Source organism: Triticum aestivum, chromosome 3A (assembly GCF_018294505.1).
Source record: "Triticum aestivum cultivar Chinese Spring chromosome 3A, IWGSC CS RefSeq v2.1, whole genome shotgun sequence".
Lineage (NCBI taxonomy): Eukaryota > Viridiplantae > Streptophyta > Magnoliopsida > Poales > Poaceae > Triticum > Triticum aestivum.
In genome coordinates, this window is record NC_057800.1 from 373,961,152 (window position 1) to 373,983,326 (window position 22,175).

Genomic DNA, 22,175 nt, shown 5'->3' on the forward strand with positions numbered 1-22,175 from the left:
AATGGAACAAGAAAGCAACTTGTTGGAAGTAATACATTTTGATGTGTGCAGTCCAATGAGTGCTGAGGCATGTAGTGGATATCGTTATGTTCTTACTTCACAGATGATTTGAGTAGATGTTGAGTATATTTACTTGATGAATCACGAGTCTGAATTATTGAAAGGTTCAAGTAATTTCAGGGTGAAGTTGAAAGATCGTCGTGACAAGAGGATAAAATATCTATGATATGATCATAGAGATGAATATCTGAATTACGAGTTTGGCACAGAATTAAGACATTGTGGAAATTGTTTCACAACTAATACAGCCTGAAACACCATAGTATGATGGTGTGTCCGAACATCATAACTGCACCCTATTGGATATGATGCATACCATGATGTCTCTTATCGAATTACCACGATAGTTTATGGGTTAGGCATTAGAGACAACCACATTCACTTTAAATAAGGCACCACGTAATTCCGATGAGATGACACCGTATGAACTATGGTTTAGAGAAACCTAAGCTGTCATTTCTTAAAAGTTTGGGGCTGCAACGCTTATGTGAAAAGGTTTCAGGCTGATAAGCTCGAACCCAAAGCGGATAAATGCATCTTCATAGGACACCCAAAACAATTGGGTATACCTCCTGTCTCAGATCCGAAAGCAATAAGGGATTGTTTCTAGAATCGGGTCCTTCCTCGAGGAAAAGTTTCTCTCAAAGAATTGAGTGGGAGGATGGTGGAGACTTGATGTGGTTTTTGAACCGTCTCTTCAACTAGTGTGTGGCAGGGCACAGGGAATTGTTCCTATGGCACCTACACCAATTGAAGTGGAAGCTTATGATAGTGATCATGAAACTTCAGATCAAGTCACTACCAAACCTCGTGGGATGACAAGGATGCGTACTAATTCAGAGTGGTACGTAATCCTGTCTTGGAAGTCATGTTGCTAGACAACAATGAACCTACGAGCTATGGAGAAGCGATGGTGGGCCTGGATTCCGATAAATGGCTCGAGGCCATAAAATCCGAGAGAGGATCCATGTATGAAAACAAAGTGTAGACTTTGGCAGAACGGCTCGATGGTAGTAAGGCTGTTGAGTACAGATGGATTTTAAAAGGAAGACGGACAATGATGGTAAATGTCACCATTAAGAAAGCTCGACTTGTCGTTAAGATGTTTTCTGACAAGTTCAAGGAGTTGACTACGATGAGACTTTCTCACTCGTAGCGATGCTAAGAGTCTATTGGAATTATATTAGCGATTACTGCATTATTTATGAAATCTTGCAGATAGGATGTCAAAACATTGTTTCTTCGATGATTTTCTTGAGGAAAGGTTGTACGTGATACAACCGGAAGGTTTTGTCAATCCTGAAAGATGCTAATAAGTATGCAAAGCTCCAGCAATCCTTCTAAGGACTGGAGTAAGCATCTTGGAGTTAGAATGTATGCTTTGATGAGATGATCAAAGATTTTGGGTGTATACAAAGTTTATGAGAAACTTGTATTTCCAAAGAAGTGAGTGGGAGCACTATAGAATTTCTGATGAATATATGTTGTTGACATATTGTTGATCAGAAATGACGTAGAATTTCTGGAAAGCATATAGGGTTATTTCGAAAGTGTTTTTCAATTGAAAGCCTGGATTAAGCTACTTGAACATTGAGCATCAAAGATCTATAAGGATAGATCAAAACGCTTAATGGTACTTTCAAATGAGCACATACCTTGACATGATCTTGAAGGTGTTCAAGATGGATCAGTCAAAGAAGGAGTTCTTGCCTGAGTTGTAAGGTATGAAGTTAAGACTTAAAGCTCGACCACGACAGAAGAAAGAGGAAGGACGAAGGTCGTCCCCTATGCTTTTGTCATAGGCTCCATATGGTATGTCATGCTGAGTACCACACCTGATGTGTGCCTTGCCACATATTTGGCAAGAAGGTACAAAGGTGATCTAGGAGTAGATCACCAGATAGCGGTCTAAATTATCCTTAGAGGAATAAGGATATGTTTCTCGGTTATGGAGGTGATAAAGAGTTCGACGTAAGAGTTACGTCGATGCAAGCTTAACACCTATCCGGATAGCTCTGAGTAGAGATACCGGATATGTATAATGGAGCAACAATTTAGAATAGCTCCAAGTAGAACAGTTATTTGAAATGGCTCCAAATGTAGTGTAGTAGTTGCATCCACAAGATGACATAGAAATTTGCGAAGTACATATGGATCTGAATGTTGCAGACCCGTTTACTGAAACCTCTCTCACAAGCATAACATGATCAAACCCAGAACTCTTTGGGTGTTAGTCACATGGGGATGTGACCTTGAGTGTTAATCACATAGCGATGTGAACTGGATTATTGACTCTAGTGCAAGTGGGAGACTATTGGAAATATGCCCTAGAGGCAATAATAAATTAGTTATTATTATATTTCCTTGTTCATGATAATCATTTATTATCCATGCTAGAATTGTATTGATAGGAAACTCAAATACATGTGTGGATACATAGACAACACCATGTCCCTAGTAAGCCTCTAGTTGACTAGCTCGTTGATCAATAGATGGTTACGGTTTCCTGACCATGGACATTGGATGTCGTTGATAACGGGATCACATCATTAGGAGAATGATGTGATGGACAAGACCCAATCCTAAGCCTAGCACAAGATCATGTAGTTCGTATGCTAAAGCTTTTCTAATGTCAAGTATCATTTCCTTAGACCATGAGATTGTGCAACTCCCGGATACCGTAGGAATACTTTGGGTGTGCCAAACGTCACAACGTAACTGGGTGGCTATAAAGGTACACTACAGGTATCTCCGAAAGTGTCTGTTGGGTTGGCACGAATCGAGACTGGGATTTGTCACTCCGTGTAAACGGAGAGGTATCTCTGGGCCCACTCGGTAGGACATCATCATAATGTGCACAATGTGACCAAGGAGTTGATCACGGGATGATGTGTTACGGAACGAGTAAAGAGACTTGCCGGTAACGAGATTGAACAAGGTATCGGGATACCGACGATCGAATCTCGGGCAAGTATCGTACCGATAGACAAAGGGAATTGTATACGGGATTGATTAAGTCCTTGACATCGTGGTTCATCCGATGAGATCATCGTGGAACATGTGGGAGCCAACATGGGTATCCAGATCCCGCTGTTGGTTATTGACCAGAGAGTTATCTCGGTCATGTCTGCATGGTTCCCGAACCCGTAGGGTCTACACACTTAAGGTTCGATGACGCTATGGTTATAGGGAATAGATATACGTGGTTACCGAATGTTGTTCGGAGTCTCGGATGAGATCCCGGACGTCACGAGGAGTTCTGGAATGGTCCGGAGGTAAAGATTTATATATGGGAAGTCCTGTTTTGGTCACCGGAAAAGTTTCAGGGTTTATCGGTAACGTACCGGGACCACCGGGAGGGTCCCGGGGGTCCACCAAGTGGGGCCACAAGCCCCGGAGGGCTACATGGGCAAAGTGTGGGAGGGGACCAGCCCCAGATGGGCTGGTGCGCCCCCCCCACAAGGGCCCAAGGAGCCTAAGGGGAGGAGGGGGGCAAACCCTAAGGGCAGATGGGCCTTAGGGCCCATGCCTGGTGCGCCTCCCTCTCCCCCTCCACCTGGCCGCCACCCAGATGGGATCTGGGGGCTGCCGCCACCCCTAGGGAGGGAACCCTAGGTGGGGGCGCAGCCCCTCCCCTCCTCCTATATATACTTGAGGTTTGGGCTGCCCAAGACACACGAGTTCCTCTCCTTCTTGGCGCAGCCCTACCCCTCCCCCTCCTCGTCTCTTGCGGTGCTTGGTGAAGCCCTGCTGGAGTACCACGCTCCTCCACCACCATCACGCCGTCGTGCTGCTGCTGGATGGAGTCTTCCTCAACCTCTCCTTCTCTCCTTGCTAGATCAAGGCATGGGAGACGTCACCGGGTTGTACGTGTGTTGTACGCGGAGGTGCCGTCCGTTCGGCACTAGGATCTCCGGTGATTTGGATCACGACGAGTACGACTCCTTCAACCCCGTTCTCTTGAACGCTTCCTCTTAGCGATCTACAAGGGTATGTAGATGCACTCTCCTTCCCCTCGTTGCTGGTCTCTCCATAGATAGATCTTGGTGACACGTAGGGAAATTTTGAATTTCTGCTACGTTCCCCAACACTTTGTATTGAAGATCAAAGAGAGAGAAGAAGCCATCTAGATAATAACTATGGACCCAAAGGTCTGTGGTAAACTACTCACGCTTCATCGGTGAGGCTATGGTGTTGATGTAGAAGCCCACCGTGATCGATTCCCCCTCCGGCAGATTGCCGAAAAGGCCCCAAGATGGGATCTCATAGGTACAGAAGGTTGCGGCGGTGGAAAAGTGGTTTCGTGGCTCCCCTGGTGTTTCTAGGGTATAAGACTATATATAGGCGAAATAAGTACGTCGGTGGAGTTCTGTGGGGCCCGCGAGGGTGGGGGCGCTCCTACCCCCTAGGCGTGCCCTCCTGCCTCGTGGCCACCTCACGGAGTTCCTGACTTCCACTCCAAGTCTCCTGGTTTGCTTTCGGTCCAAGAAAGATCATCGCGAATGTTTCATCCATTTGGATTTCGTTTGGTATTCCTTTTCTGCGAAACACTGAAATAGGCAAAAAAAATAGAAACTGGCACTGGGCCTCCAGTTAATAGGTTAGTCCCAAAAATAATATAAAACAACATATTAAAGCCCATTAAACATCAAAAACAGATAATATAATAGCATGGAACAATAAAAAAATTATAGATACGTTGGAGACGTATCATGGGCTCAACCAAAAGGATGTGTGTGAGACTTGGCAAAGCACTTGATAAGACTAATATATGGATGAGCATTAAGCATCAACATAGTCTTAAAGAATGATAAACAAGGTGCAAGACATGTCCTTCCCACACACACACACACAACAGGCAATTGGGTTCACAAGCTTACTAAAAATGCAAATTAAGAACCAATGCTTGTGACAACCCATGGTGAAGATAGAAAATGAAAGCCTCATCAAGACGAGGGATACCAATTAAGATGGCAAAGGACTCGTCAAGACAAGCATGAGGAAAAAGATCTGCACCACAAAAGAGTGCATCAAGATGCAACAAGATAAGACCCACACTCAAGATAAACACTTTCATGAAACCACCAAGGAAAAACAAAGGAAAGAAAGGTGGACGTGAAAGAATAAGGATATCCACTGAAGATGTAACTTCTCTCAAGTGTATAAGATTCTAGGTAGATGAAATGTTATCAATCCACAAAGAAGGATGCACACAAGAAATGGTTACTCAAGGTAAGAATAGGATACCCAAACGGAAGTCATAAATTATACTGATAAGATCTTTGCTTGAAAAGAATAGCACAATGCTAAATATTGTCTTATTGTATATCAAAGAATTCCACACACAAACATCAAAGACATCACAACTAGCAACAAGAGATTATTGTTGGGATGCTTTGATAAAGGAAACATGTATCACAAGAAAGAATGAATTACATGCCATGATGCAACCTACACAAGGTTGATGCAAGAAATGTGTGCATGAAGAAGATGATGATACTTGTTACCGGGATATCAATGGAAGGATGTAGTAGATACCAATCAAAGGTAGATAGTAGTTCATTGATCATCCTAGCTTGACTACAATAAGCACATGGTGACACCACCTTCCTTGTGAGTGAGCCGAGCATCCAATGCATCTCCAATTGTTCCTAGAACAACAACACAAACAAAATGGTACCCAAATTCATTGGGACCAAAGAGTTAGAAACATCAATACATAGGACGAACTCCACATAAATATGTGCACATAGATATGAAATAGAATTTCATGCACATCTCATCCAATTTGACAATTGGTGGAGTTTCCCCTATATAATGGGTCAAAGAAAGAAAGCATGCCAAAGAAAATAAATGAAGGGAATATGCATGCTCAAGACTTTCAAGGACTGAAACCAAATGAAAAAGAAATACCAAGTGAAAATAGAATACCAAATGGAGAAATCATCAGTTGGAAGATATCATTAAAAGATACAGCAAGGAATGAGATATCCATTAAACACGCAAAAAAAGATGTCAAACCCCCAAAAGAGAGATGGTTCCAAACAAACCAAGCTCTCTACAAAGTTTCATGATGGCACAAAGTACCAAAAAGAAACGGTTTGCATTCTAAGAAAAATAGGATAGCTCCCCCAAGCATTGTGCATTATAGAGAATTTGCATTTGAATACAAAAAGCACAAGATGTGATCACCACTTTCACTATATCTATACAAACACTAGACAATCTCAAGGAGATAACAAGATCCACAAGTGGTATGGAATACAATGGGAGTTGACACAATCCTAGGCAAGAGATAAGGCAAATAAAAGCAAAGGCCAATGTAAAGATGATCAATAATTTCTACCACACATAAGTTAGTACAAATTGTCAAAAGACAAGAAGTATTTGGAAATAATTCTATTGGTAGATAGCAAGGATATCCAACATCATCTTCACACCAAACACAAGCAAATTGAACTTGTAGAGCTAACATGCCACCTAGGAACAAGATAATTTACAATACCAATTCTAGGTGACAATATCTGAAATGTACACATTTTCTAGGCTTGTAATATGCACATAGCAAATTACTCCCACATAATGTGATACCAATAAAACTTAACAAGAGGCAATAAGAGGACCCAACAAGAGATAATCAATGGACTTTTTAGAATTTGAATTTCTCATGAGAGATATACCACCTAGCGACTAGATAATCTTGTAATATCAATACTAGATGGTATTCATCATGTACACACATTTATTGGATTGTGAGGTGCACAAAGCACATCACTCCCCCAAAATGGGATGTTCCATTAATCTCTCACACGAGCCAACTAGGATACAAACAAGAAGCATAAAGGATCAACGCACGACACACACGTACATGATGTGCAAACCAACACACACACATACTTGATTGCTCAAGATAATCAAGTTGGAAGCACAACATATACAAACACATGCAAGGAACAAAAGCAAACATGCAAAGAGGCAAGTAACTTTTAATGTAAACAATTTAAGCACGAGTTACCGCAAGGAGGGACATTGGATATAAGATAGAAACTTGATAATCCGAGTGACTTGGCTTGAGACAATATGAATAATGAAAATACCTTTAATTCTTCATAATGTATCCAAGTCTCCAATGCCCTCCGTAGACACCTATTGATCAAGTTTGAGCTAGTTGGTCCCTAACCAAGTTGGGTCCTAAGAGGTTAGTCACAATAGGCTTGGCTACCCAAATGGTTCTTTGCTTGACACCACTTTGATTATCAACAAACTTGGCAAACACATTGACAACCTTATCCTTCCCAAGAGAATAGATATCATCAATAATAATTGGGTTGGATGAGTTACCACTAGTGCATGAAGAAGCGAGGTGACCTTTCTCACGACATAAGTAGCAACGCCTACTCTTCACTTTCTTCTCACTTGATTTCTCAACTTGAGAAGCATTAGCTTGAGTATTCTTTGGAAGAGGCCTTTCTTCAACTTGTGGTTGAGCATGAGATTGAACTTGTGGCTGCTTCCCTTGTTGCTTGTAACTAATGGCCTTCTTCTTCAATGGGCAAGATCTAACATGATGCCCTTCAATTTTGCACCTGAACCAAACAATCTTGGTAGAATTCTTGACTTGTTCTTGGCCCTTCTTCTTGTTCATCTTGGACTTCTTCTTCTTATTGGAGTTGAATCCAAGTCCACCTTTGTCATTGGGATATTTTTGCACACTCAAGATATTGTTGAGTGTGGATTTCCCTTCATGACACTTTTCCAAGTCTTTCTTCAAAGAAGTGACTTGGGCCTTGAGCTCTTTGATTTACTCTACATGGTTAGTATAAACACAAGCACTAGAGGCAGTATAATCTTCATTGTTAGAGCAACAAGGCAAGGAAAGCAATTCATCCCAAGATGTACTAATGTTATACATGGATGAATCACGAGGACTAGCATAAGGCAAAATAGCATTTTGACTAAAAGTAGTGCTAGTATCCACATGAGGCTCACTAGATGTTACCTTAGAAATCATGGCCTCATGAGCTATCTTTAGCACATTATGGGATACTAGAAGATCATCATGAGAGCTTGAGAGCTTTTCATGGCTTTCTTCCAATTTCCTATAATTGCTAGATAGCAACACAAGTTGAGCCCGAAGCTCAACATTCTCCTTCAAAATGGATGCTTCACAAGTAATAGAGTTAGTAGCGCAAGCATCATCAATAATAGCAAGAGGAGAAGGCAACTTGGCAAACTCTTTTGAATATGAAGTTTTAAGTTGTGCATGAGACTCGGCGAGTTTGAAGAGCTCACTCCTAATGACCCTTGACCCATTTTCGAGGTGCCCAAAGTCCTCAAGAAGTTTAGCATGCACAATCTCAAGCTTCTCATTTTTAGTTTCAAAATCATTGGCCACCTCAAGAGCTCTATCATGAGATTCCTTCACTCTAGATAATTCTAGAGCAAAAGTCTCCTCAAGAGATTCCATAGTAGTTTGTTCAAGTTCAAGATCTTGAGAGAGGTTGGCAATCTCATTAGAGTAATCACGCTCATGACCTTCCATTTTTTTCAATGGTGACCTCATGCTCCTCGAGATGAGATTCCAACTCCTCAATATAGTTCTTGCCCTCAATGGCAATGGACATGATTTTCATGAAGTTGGAACGAGCAATTTTATTTTTATGAAGAGCTTTAAAAATCATTTCCCCCTTAATTTTTAAGGAGGAGACATTATCATTCTCTTCATCATTATCCTCATCATCATTAGCATTAACATCATCATCAAGAGACATATTGGGGTTCAAAGTAGGAGATACCTTTGAAGCATTAGCCATAAGGCATAAAGCAATAGATGATCATGTAGGATCCCTTGAAGCACCATTTGAGACCACATCTTGTTCCATGGAGTGTTGGGTTTCCTCTACATTGTTAGCACAACAACTCGAGGAAATACATGCATTTTTATCATGGCAACAAGATATAGCAAGCATATCATTATGAGATTTAGTCAAGCAATTTCTACATGATATGCATGGACTATCAACACAAGCATGTGAAACATGTAAGGTGCATGAAGTGTTAAAGTCCAAAGATGGAGCATTGCAACAAGATAGTGATGAAGAGTCATCAACGATAAGCACACTATCATCATTGCAATAACCAACACTACTCACCATAACATTACCTTGTGGCAACCCACATGTAGGTGAAGTAGAAGAAGTTGAGAAGGCAACACGGCCGGAGGTGGAGGGAGAAAAATCATCCCCACAAATCTTGGACATACCATATTTATCTTGAAGCTTTATCCACAACTCATGAGCATCCCGGAACGGCATGAGTTAAAATATAACTACATTTCTCAAAGCATCGAAAAGCACATTAGAAGCTTGAGCATTGAGATAAGAGTTTTTATCATCCGCTAAAGATAATATTTGGGGATCCTTCGGAGGAGAAAAACCCATATCTACAATTCTCTATAATTTTGGGTCATGACCCTAAAGAGATTAAGCATGCGAATTACCCAAACATCAAAATTTGTGCCATTGAAACTAAAAGTGCCAGAGAATCCTAATCCCCTAGTCGACATCTTTACTCTCTAGGCGGTAAAACCTAATAAAGAGAGACGAGGCTCTGATACCAATTGAAAGATCGTGGATGTCGCCTAGAGGGGGGTGAATAGGCGCTTTAAAATAATTATGATTTAGACTTGAACAAATGCGGAATAAACCTAGCGGTTAATTTGTCAAGCACAAAACCTACAACAACTAGGCTCACCTACGTGGGCCAACAACTTATGCTAAGCAAGATAAACAACTAAGTGATAGCAAGATATATGACAAGAAACAATATGGCTATCACAAACTAAAGTGCATAAGTAAAGGGCTCGGGTAAGAGATAACCGAAGCACGCAGAGACGACGATGTATCCCGAAGTTCACACCCTTGTGGATGCTAATCTCCGTTTGGAGCGGTGTGGAGGCACAATGCTCCCCAAGAAGCCGTTAGGGCCATCGTAATCTCCTCATGCCCTCGCATAATGCAAGATACCGTGATTCCACTAAGGGACCCTTGAGGGCGGTCACCGAACCCATACAAATGGGAACCCTTGGGGGCGGTCACCGAACCCGTACACTTTGGCAACTCTTGGGGGAGGTCACCGGTACCCGTCAAATTGCTCGGGGCGATATCCACAACCTAATTGGATACCCCAACGCTTGCCCGAAGCTTTACACCACAATGATTGAGCTCCAAACACCACCAACCATCTAGGGCGTCCAAAGCACCCAAGAGGAACAAGCTCAAGGGCACCAAGCACCCAAGAGTTATGAGCTTCTCAACTTGTAACTTCCACGTACCACCGTGGAGAACTCAAACCTATGCACCAAATGCAATGGCAAGGGCACACGGAGTGCCCAAGTCCCTCACTCTCAAATCCCACCAAAGCAACTAATGCTAGGGAGGAAAATGAGAGGAAGAACAAGAAGGAGAACACCAAGAACTCCGATCCAAGGGGTTCCCCTCACATAGAAGAGAAAGTGATTGGTGGAAACATAGATCTAGATCTACTCTCTCTTTTCCCTCAACAACTAGCAAGAATCATTGGAGGGATTGAGAGAAAGCAAGCTCGAAGAAGGTCAACAATGGGGGAAGAACACGAGCTCAAAAGATAGAAACCAATGGGGAAGACGACCCCCTTTTGTAGGCCCCCATGAATCTGCCCGTTATGTGCAGAAAACTGTAGGACCGGTACAACCGGTGCACGAACCGATACAACCGTTCAAAGCAGATGAAAAACCAACATGTAGGAAAAAGCCTTAAGCAGTACAACAGCCCGGGGAACCGGTAGTACCGGTTAAACGGAACTAACCGGTACAACCGGTCAACTACCATCCAACAACTGCTCCAAAACAGAAACTAGTCCGGTGGCAGAGTGGTACATGGCCGGTACAACCTTCATACCAATTCTGGAGCGGTACAACCGCTCCAAACACCGGTTGTACCAGTCAACTGGTACAACCTCTCTATGGGGCGGTACAACCTCTCTATGTAAAACAGGTAAAATCAAAACAGCCACAACTTTCGCATACGAGCTCCAAATTCAACGAAATAAAGTTTATTGGAAAGCTAAGGACAAGAGCAAACACAATCCTGATAGATATATCAAGAAATAACAATTGAGAAAATACCCATAATAAAATGGTGAGAACCCTTTCTCAATTAAGACCGGTAAAAACTCCAACACTGAAAAAACAAAAGAAGATGCATATGAAATCGGTTTTCGATGAACTCGAGCTTGTCATGAAGATGACCATATGATCCAAATCTCACAAGGAGAAGAACCAAACAAGAACCAAGAGAGATGATGCAAGGATGCAATTGTTTGAGCTCTCGATGAACGATACGATCAAGCTACTCACTAGAGAGCCCCCCCTTGATGGTAAGGCAATCGATCCTACAACCTGATCTCCCAACTAGCACTATGAGACCGGTAAAATAGAAAACCTATCAAGGGAAAACCTTTGCCTTGCACATAGTCCACTTGATCTAGATGATGACGATCTTGACTTCCTCAAGTTGGACCACTTTTCTTGATTGTGTTGGCTCAATGAAGACTAGTTGATTGCTCCCCCATACTCCACTATGGGTGAGCCACTCTTCGACACATATTCACAATTCCATTGACACCATGATGGACGGCAAGTTTCAAGCTTGATTTCTCCCCCATACTCCATTATGGGTGAGCCATTCTTCGTGTTGCTCCACTTGAACTTGCACATTGCAAACTTGATGACGATCACCACTTGATGTCATCCTCGATGGGTTGTATGAGATCTTCCTCTTGACCTAAGACCATGGAAACATACCTAACCCCACACGGAACTCTCACATAGACCATGGGTTAGTACACAAAGCGTAATGGACAATGCTTACCATACCATGGGATCACTTGGTCCCTCTCGGTACAACTTGTGCGCTTTGTGTGTTGATCAACTTGAATCACTCTCTGTACTTAGTCTTGATCAACCTTGAATCTTCCCAACTCTCTTCATTAGGATGATGTCTTGAAGGTAAACTTGAATGTTCACACAATCTTCTTCTTCAAGACATGCTTGCAATAAGCTCAACTCTCACATGACCAATCTTTGGATAATTCCTTGAAAAACACTTTGGCCATCTCATAAACTCCTTGAAAGCAACACATGGACTTCAAGACAATCCTATGGACAAATCCTTCAACTATAACTCAAGGCAACTGTTAGTCCATAGAGATTGTCATCAATTACCAAAACCAAACATGGGGGCACTGCATGTTCTTTCACTATGGTTTATCAATCCATAGGAGGTGTAGGATGAATATGGTCTCTCTCAAACAAGCCTGTAATCAAATACAAGAAATCTCTTGTGTGTCCAACACACCAAGTAAAATTGTCAATTGTATAGGTGCACTAGTTCGGCGAACAGATGGTAATACAAGTGTAATATGGATGGTACAAATAGTTTCTTTAATATAAAATAATAAAAACATCAAGGTAGCAAGTGATAAAAGTGAGCACAAATGGCATTGCAATGCTTAGAAACAATGCCTAGGGTTCATACTTTCATCAGTGCAATCTCTCAACAGTACTAACATAATTGAATCAGATGAAAATCCCTCAAAGTGCAATGAAGAATCGCTCCAAAGTTTCTATTATTATTAGAGAAAGTAGGATGAAATCACATAGGTAGTAAACCACCTCAAAGTTGTGTTTCCACTCAATCTATTTAAAAACCCCAAAGTGTCATGGATATACTTCTAGAAACCGTACTCTGACAACACCATATGATATGCATCGATCAACTCTAATGTCACCTAGATACCCCCAATGTCACCACGAGTATCCGTGAGTGAGACATGCATCAAGTGATCTCAAATCCAAAGTATTCAATCTGATAACAAAGAAACCTCAAAGAGCAATATTCAGTTCATCACAAAAGAGATAGAGGGGAAGAACACCATATGATCCGAGTATATTAACAAAGCTCATAGTACATGAAGATCGTGTGCTATCAAGATCACGAGAGAGAGAGAGAGAGAGATCAAAGACATAGCTACTGGTACATACCCTCAGTCCCGAGGGTGACCTACTCTCTCCTCATCATGGAGGCAACAGGGATGATGAAGATGGCCTTCGGTGATGGCATTCCCCCTCTTGCAGGGTGACGAAAAAGGGCTCTGGATGAGATCGCTTTGGAAAAGTCTTGCGGCCACGAAAAAATTCATCTAGGTAAACTTTCAAGGGTTTCCAAATAAATAAGAATTTCAGCATTGGTTTCACGCCGGGGGGTCTCGAGGACCCCACAATCTCAAGTGATGCGCCCTAGGGGGCGCCCTTTGAGCTTGTGGCCCCCCTAGCACCTTCTGGTCCTTCCTCGAAGCTTCCTGGGTCCCTTCTTGTCCACAAAAAATCAGCGTAAATTTTCATTGCGTTTGGACATTGTTTGGTACGGTTTTTCTATGAAACAAAGAAACAGACAAAAAAACAGGAACAAGCGTTGGGTACTAAGTTAATAGGTCAGTCCATAAAAATCATATCAAAGTGCACCATAACCATGTAGAACTCATGTAAATATAGCATGAATACTTCATAAATTATAGATACGTTGGAGATGTATCAATAACTATTGGGTTGTCTCCCAACAATCTCTTTGTTTATAGCCATTAAGATAGGCTTGAGATTTTAATAAAGCTCACATGAAAATCAAGACATTGAAGCACAAAAGACGTCATATAGCATGTAAGAAACACATTGGAGTCTAACCCACTTCATATGCATAGGAATCTTGTAAATAAACAAATTATCAAGACAAACAATATCTATCATATGCAATAAAGAGGAATGAAACATTAAAAATTCTCACACAAAGAGAGGTAATTGAGTAACATGAAATTTTCTATAAACATATTTCCCTCTCTCAAAATAATTGCATGTAGGATCATAATCAAATTCAACAACATAGCCATCAAGTAAAACACTCCCTTCATGGTCCACATGCATAAAAAATTTATAATCTTCCAAGATAGCGGGATTAACATCAACTAAAGTCATGACCTCTCAAAATCCACTTTTATCAAAATTTTCATAAGATTGAATATTCTCCAAAGTAGTGGGATTCTTTCTACCTAAAGATGACACTCTTCCAAACACACACTCAATAGTATGGCAAGTATTATCATAAACAATAGATTCATCATGAGGTTGAAATAAATTTTCAAGATCAAAAGAAGCATCATAATGATCTCCCCAATCATGATCATGATAATAGTAGGCATAAAAATCATCCTCAATTGTGCCTACAGACATAGTGTCACCATAAAAATAATATTTTCTTCAAGTGTATCATCTTCAACATTTAAATCATAAATATTATCATGTCTATCCCAATCATATTTTCCTTTTATAACTTCTTCATTAATAGGGGGCTAAAACTATCATTTTGAACAAACTTATCATCCCAAGCTTGTAGCTTTGCATATCATTAGCACAATTGATATTCATAGAATACATATTAACAATGTTGCAATCATGCTTATCATTCAATGAACTCTCAATCACTATATGAAATTCTTATTTTAACACTTCATAATAATTATAACATTCATGATTTTCAAGAAAAACTTCATAAAGATAAAGAAGCACACTCAAATCCATCTTTTCTTTCAGAGAACTCATCACAAAAGCATCTTCTTCATTATTAGCTATTGGTTTATCATAATTAGAATTTTTGAAAAGTCCAGCTAATGGAGAAGGATCCATATCAATTTTTTTATTTATGTTTTGTGAGTCCACGATAGAGGTAGTATAACTAGGTAAGAAATAGAACAAGTAAATGAGGTGTTTGTGTGCAGGTACCTAATTTGGTAGATGATGACTCGCCAGCAACGGAGCCAGAAATTCTTCTGCTACTCCCATAGGAGTTGTTGGATTTCTCTGAAGAGGAAAGGTGATGTATGATAAGAGCAGAAAGTACTTCCCTCAGTTAAAAACTAAGGTTTAATTGAACTATTATGAGTCTATGATACGTCCATTTTGCATCATGCGTTTATATTGATATTTATTGCATTATGGGTTGTTATTACACATTATGTCACAATACTTATGCCTATTCTCTCTTATTTTACAAGGTTTACATGAAGAGGGAGAATGCCGGCAGCTGGGATTCTGGGCTGGAAAAGGAGCAAATATTAGAGACCTATTCTGCACAGCTCCAAAAGTTCTGAAACTTCACGGAAGACGTTTTCAGAATATATAAAAAATACTCAGTGGAAGAGATTCACTAGGGGGGCCACACCCTGCCCACGAGGGTGGGGGCGCGCCCTAACCCCTGGGCGCGCCCCCTACCTCGTGGGCCCCCTGGTGGCCCTCCGGTGGCCATCTTCTGCTATATGAAGTCTTTCGACGGGAAAAAAATAACAAGCCATCTTCTCGGACGAAACTCCGCCGCCACGAGGAGGAACCAATCTAGGGCTCTGGCGGAGCTGTTCTGCCAGGGAAACTTCCCTCTGGGAGGGAGAAATCATCGCCATCGTCATCACCAATGCTCCTCTCATCGGGAGAGGGCAATCTCCATCAACATCTTCATCAGCGCCATCTCCTCTCAAAACCCTAGTTCATCTCTTGTATCCAATTCTTGTCTCCAAGTCCGGGATTGGTGCTAGTAGGTTGCTAGTAGTGTTAATTACTCCTTGTAGTTGATGCTAGTTGGTTTAATTGGTGGAAGATCGTGTGTTAAGATCCTATATGCATATTAATACCCCTCTGATTATGAACATGAATATGCTTTGTGAGTAGTTACGTTTGTTCCTGAGAACATGGGAGAAGTCTTGCTATTAGTAGTCATGTGAATTTGGTATTCGTTCGATATTTTGATGAGATGTATGTTGTCTCTCCTCTAGTGGTGTTATGTGAACGTCGACTATATGACACTTCACCATTATTTGGGCCTAGAGGAAGGCATTGGGAAGTAATAAGTAGATGATGGGTTGCTAGAGTGACAGAAGCTTAAACCCTAGTTTATGCGTTGCTTCGTAAGGGCTGATTTGGATCCATATGTTTCATGCTATGGTTAGGTTTACCTTAATACTTTTGTTGTAGTTGCGGATGCTTGCAATAGAGGTTAATCATAAATGGGATGCTTGTCCAAGTAAGTACAATACCCAAGCACCGGTCCACCCACATACCAAATTATCAAAGTACCGAACGCGAATCATATGAGCGTGATGAAAACTAGCTTGATGATATTCCCATGTGTCCTCGGGAGAGCTTTTCTCTATATAGGAGTTTGTCCAGGCTTGTCCTTTGCTACAAGAAGGATTGGGCCACCTTGCTGCACTTTATTTACTTTTGTTACTTGTTTCTCGTTACAAATTATCCTGTCACAAAACTATCTGTTACCACTTATTTCAGTAGTTGCAGAGAATACCTTGCTGGAAACCGCTTATCATTTCCTTCTGCTCCCCATTGGGTTCGACACTCTTACTTATCGAAAGGACTACGATAGATCCCCTATACTTGTGGGTCATTAAGACTCTTTTCTGGCACCGTTGCTGGGGAGTGAAGCGCCTTTGGTAGGTGGAATTTGGTAAGGAAAAATTTATATAGTGTGCTGAAATTTACTGTCACTTGTTACTATGGAAAGTAATCCTCTGAGGGGCTTGTTTGGGGTATCTTCACCCCGACCAATAGAGCAAAGAGTTGCTCCTCAACCTACTGAACCTACTGAAAATGAAAATGTTTGCTTTGAAATTCCTTCGGGTATGATAGAAAAACTGCTGGCTAATCCCTATTTAGGAGATGGAACAAAGCATCCTGATGAGCATCTAATATATGTGGATGAAGTTTGTGGACAGGTGTACCCGGAGATGTTGTTAAGAAGAAGGTCTTCCCTTTATCTTTGAAGGGCGATGCATCGACATGGTATAGGCTATGTGATGATATGGGGTCTTGGAATTACAAACGATTGAAATTGGAATTTCATCAGAAGTTTTATCCTATGCATATTGTTCATCGTGATCGCAATTATATATATAATTTTTGGCCTCGCAAAGGAGAAAGCATCGCTCAAGCTTGGGGGAGGCTTAAATCAATGTTATATTCATGCCCAATCATGAGCTCTCAAGAGAAATGATTATTCAAAAAAATTATGCTCGGCTTTCTGATAGCAATCGCACCATGCTTGATACTTCTTGTGTTGGCTCTTTTATGATGAAGACTATTGAATTCAAATGGGATTTACTGGAAAGAACTAAATGCAACTCTGAAGATTGGGACCTCGACAAAGGTAAGGAGTCAGGTATGACACCTAGTTTTGATTGTGTTAAATCTTTTATGGATACCAATATTTTCCATAAATTTAGCACTAAATATGGACTCGACTCTGAGATAGTAGCTTCTTTCTGTGAATCTTTTGCTACTTATGTTGATCTCCCCAAGGAGAAGTGGTTTAAATATCATCCTCCCATAGAAGTAAAAATAGCTGCACCTATTAAAGTTGAAGAAAAGATCGTCACTTATAATGATCCCATTGTTCCTACTTCTTATGTTGAGAAACCACCTTTCCCTGTTAGGATAAAGGATCATGCTAATGCTTCAACTGTGGTTCGTAAAAGCAATATTAAAACTTATACACCTCCTGAGCAAGTTAAAGTTGAACCTAATATTATTATTGTTAAAGATCTCTTGTCTGATAATATTGATGGGCATGTTATTTATTTCTGTGACGAAACTGCTAGAATTGCTAAACCTTGTGCTAAAGATAAACCTAGACCTGTGGTAGTCATGCCTGTTATTTCTGTTAAAATAGGAGATCCTTTATCATGGCTTATGTGATATGGGTGCCAGTGCTAGTGCAATACCTATTAGCCTTTATAGAGAAATTATGCATGATATTGCACCTATTGAGTTAGAAGATATTGATGTCACAACTAAACTTGCCAATAGAGATACTATTTCACCATTGGGAATTGTTCGAGATGTTGAAGTCTTGTGTGGGAAAACTAAATATCCTGCTGATTTTCTTGTTCTTGGTTCCCCACAAGATAGCTTTTGTCCCATTATATTTGGTAGACCCTTCTTGAATACTGTTAATGCTACCATAGATTGCAAAAGGGATGTTGTTACTACCGGTTTAGATGATATGACTCATGAATTTAATTTCTCTAAATTTAGTAGACAACACCGTGAAGAAGAATTACCTAGTAAGGGTGAAATTATTGGTCTTGCTTCTATTGCCGTACCTCCTAGTGATCCTTTAGAACAATATTTGCTAGACCATGAAAATGACATATGAATGAAAGAAGGGGAATAGATGAAGTATTCTTGAAACAGGAACCTATTCTGACACACAATTTGCCTGTTGAAATCCTAGGGGATCCTCCTCCACCCAAGGGTGATCCCGTGTTTGAGCTTAAACCGTTACCTGATACTCTTAAATATGCTTATCTTGATGAGAAAAAGATATATCCTGTTATTATTAGTGCTAACCTTTCAGAGCATGAGGAAGAGAGATTATTGAAAACTCGGAAGAAGCACCGTGCTGCTATTGGGTATACTCTTGATGATCTTAAGGGCATTAGTCCCACTCTATCTCAACATAAAATTAATTTGGAAGAAGATGCTAAACCAGTTTGTGATCATCAACGCCGGTTGAATCCTGAAATGAAAGAAGTGGAAAGAAAGGAAATACTAAAGCTCCTTGAGGTATTTATATTCTATCCCGTTGCTGATAGTCAGTGGGTAAGCCCTGTCCATTGTGTCCCTAAGAAGGGAGGTATTACTGTTGTTCCTAATGATAAAGATGAATTGATCCCTCAAAGAATTATTACAGGTTATAGGATGGTAATTGATTTCCGCAAATTAAATAAGGCCACTAAAAAGGATCATTACCCCTTACCTTTTATCGATCAAATGCTATAAAGATTACCCAAACATACACATTTTTGCTTTCTAGATGGTTATTCTGGTTTCTCTCAAATACCTGTATCAGCCAAGGATCAATCAAAGACTACTTTTACATGCCCTTTTGGTACTTTTGCTTATAGACGTATGCCTTTTGGTTTATGTAATGCACCTGCTACCGTTCAAAGATGCATGATGGCTATATTCTCTGACTTTTGTAAAAATATTTGTGAGATTTTCATGGACGATGATTTCTTGAGCAACCTTGACCGAGTTTTGCAGAGATGTGAAGAAACTAATCTTGTCTTGAATTGGGAAAGTGCCACTTTATGGTTAATGAAGGTATTGTCTTAGGGCACAAAGTTTCTGAAAGAGGTATTGAGGTTGATAAAGCCAAGGTTGATGCTATTGAGAAGATGCCATGTCCCAAGGACATCAAAGGTATAAGAAGTTTCCTTGGTCATACCGGAGTTTATAGGAGGTTCATTAAGGACTTCTCAAAAATTTATCGGCCTCTGACTAATTTATTACAAAAAGATATACCATTTGTCTTTGATGATGATTGTGTAGAAGCATTTGAAATACTTAAGAAAGCATTAATCTCTGCACCTATTGTTCAGCCACCTAATTGGAATTTACCCTTTGAAATTATGTGTGATGCTAGTGATTATGCTGTAGGTGCTGTTCTAGGGCAAAGAGTTGATAAGAAATTAAATGTTATTCAATATGCTAGTAAAACCCTAGACAATGCTCAAAGAAATTATGCTACCACTGAAAAAGAATTCTTAGCAGTTGTATTTGCTTATGATAAGTCCAGACCTTATATTGTTGATTCTAAAGTAACTATTCACACTGATCATGCTGCTATTAAATATCTCATGGAAAAGAAAGATGCTAAACCTAGACTTATTAGATGGGTTCTCTTGCTACAAGAATTTGACTTACATGTTGTTGATAGAAAGGGAGCTGAGAACCCCGTTGCAGACAACTTGTCTAGGTTAGAAAATGTGCTTGATGACCCACTTCCTATTGATGATAGCTTTCCTCATGAGCAACTAAATGTCATAAATGCTTCTCATACTTCTCCATGGTATGCTGATTATGCTAATTACATTGTTGCTAAGTTTATACCACCTAGTTTCACATACCAGCAAAAGAAAAAGTTCTTCTATGATTTGAGGCATTACTTTTGGGATGACCCACATCTTTATAAAGAAGGAGTAGATGGTGTTATTAGACGTTGTGTACCTGAGCATGAACAGGAACAGATCCTACGCAAGTGTCACTCCAAAGCTTGTGGAGGACACCATGCTGGAGATAGAACTGCACATAAGGTATTGCAATCTGGTTTTTATTGGACTACTCTCTTCAAGGATGCCCGTAAGTTTGTCTTATCTTGTGATGAATGTTAAAGAATTGGTAATATTAGTAGACGTCAAGAAATTCCTATGAATTATTCACTCGTTATTGAACCACTTAATGTTTGGGGCTTTGACTATATGGGGCTTTTCCCTTCCTCTAATGGATATACACATATTCTAGCTCCTGTTGATTACGTTACTAAGTGGGTAGAAGCTATTCCAACTAGTAGTGCTGATCATAACACTTCTATTAAAATGCTTAAAGAAGTTATTTTTCTAAGATTTGGAGTCCCTAGATATTTAATGACTGATGGTGGTTCACATTTTATTCCTGGTGATTTCCGTAAAATGCTTGCTAAATATGATGTTAATCATATAATTGCATCTCCTTATCACCCACAGTCTAGTGGTCAAGTAGAATTGAGTAATAGAGAGCTCAAATTAATTTTGCAAAAGACTGTTAATAGATCTAGAAAGAATTGGTCCAAGAAACTTGATGATTCATTATGGGCCTATAGAACTGCATATAAAAATCCTATGGGTATGTCTCCATATAAAATGGTTTATGGAAAAGCATGTCACTTACCTCTCGAACTAGAACACAAGGCATATTGGGCTATTAAAGTACTAAATTATGATTTCAAACTTGCCGGTGAGAACAGGTTATTTCATATTAGCTCACTTGATGAATGGAGAACCCAAGCCTACGAAAATGCCAAGTTGTTTAAAGAAAAAGTTAAAAGATGGCATGATAAAAGGATACAAAAGCGTGAGTTTAATGTAGGTGATTACATATTGCTATACAACTATCGTTTAAGATTTTTTGCAGGAAAACTTCTCTCTAAATGGGAAGGTCCTTACGTTATCGAGGAGGTCTATCGTTCCGGTGCCATAAAAATCAACAACTTCGAATGCAAAAATCCAAAGGTGGTGAATGGTCAAAGAATCAAACATTATATCTCAGATAATCCCATAAATGTTGAAACCAATATTATTGAAATCGTAACCCCGGACAAATACATAAGGGACACTTTCCGGAACGTTTCAGACTCCAAAAAGGAATAGGTATGTGGTACGGTAAGTAAATGTGACACCCCAAAAATTTCAACCTTGTTTTATTAATTAAAATTTTGCCAGGAAATTTAAACTTTTATTGTCTGGATTTTCTTTTGATTTCCGAGCCATTCTTTTCCTTATTATTATGGAGTTTTTACCGCAAGTGAAAAACCTTTCAAATATATTATTGGACTTGTTTACCCTCTCAAGAAAAACTTCTCCTTTTATCAGTGGATTTATTTGCATAACTATTTCTCTGTGAGCTTTATTCCTTAAAGTGATTTTTCATTAGTTTTGGAGCTCTTTTTGAACCACAACGATTTGATAAATTTATCTAAAATTCCAACCAAAATTTGGAGATGTCATGTGATGTTTTTAAATCACTTTTATGCAAAAATATCTTTTATTCATGGGATATTATGAGCTCTACCCCAAGTTTTCAAAGCTGGTTCAGATGGTAGTATTGCACTACAACCCTTTTAAATATTTCTTTAAAGCTTCCACCAAATTATGGGATATTAATAGGAGTATATTATTCAACTTTATGCAAAAAACCAGTTATGTCCTTTGAAAAATTTGAGTGAATCAACCTCTTTTTCATTCTGGTCCACCTTGGTGATTTGTACTGCAACCCTAATTTATCTTTCTCTAGTAACCATGAGCTTTTTCCTACTTATAGACCACCCTGCAAAACCCTTAAGTCCAGGAGGGTGGAACCATTGGAGTGTTTTTGGTCCATGAAACTATGCCCTTTTCTTTCTGTCCAGAAATAGTTTTCCCAAAAA

At 39.9% G+C, this 22,175-nt stretch overlaps 1 pseudogene; it reads left to right on the forward strand.

Moving 5' to 3' along the window:
- The window catches only part of LOC123058343 (uncharacterized), an 85,583-nt pseudogene extending 65,708 nt beyond the window's left edge, over positions 1-19,875 (forward strand).
- The last annotated feature ends 2,300 nt before the right edge of the window (positions 19,876-22,175 follow it).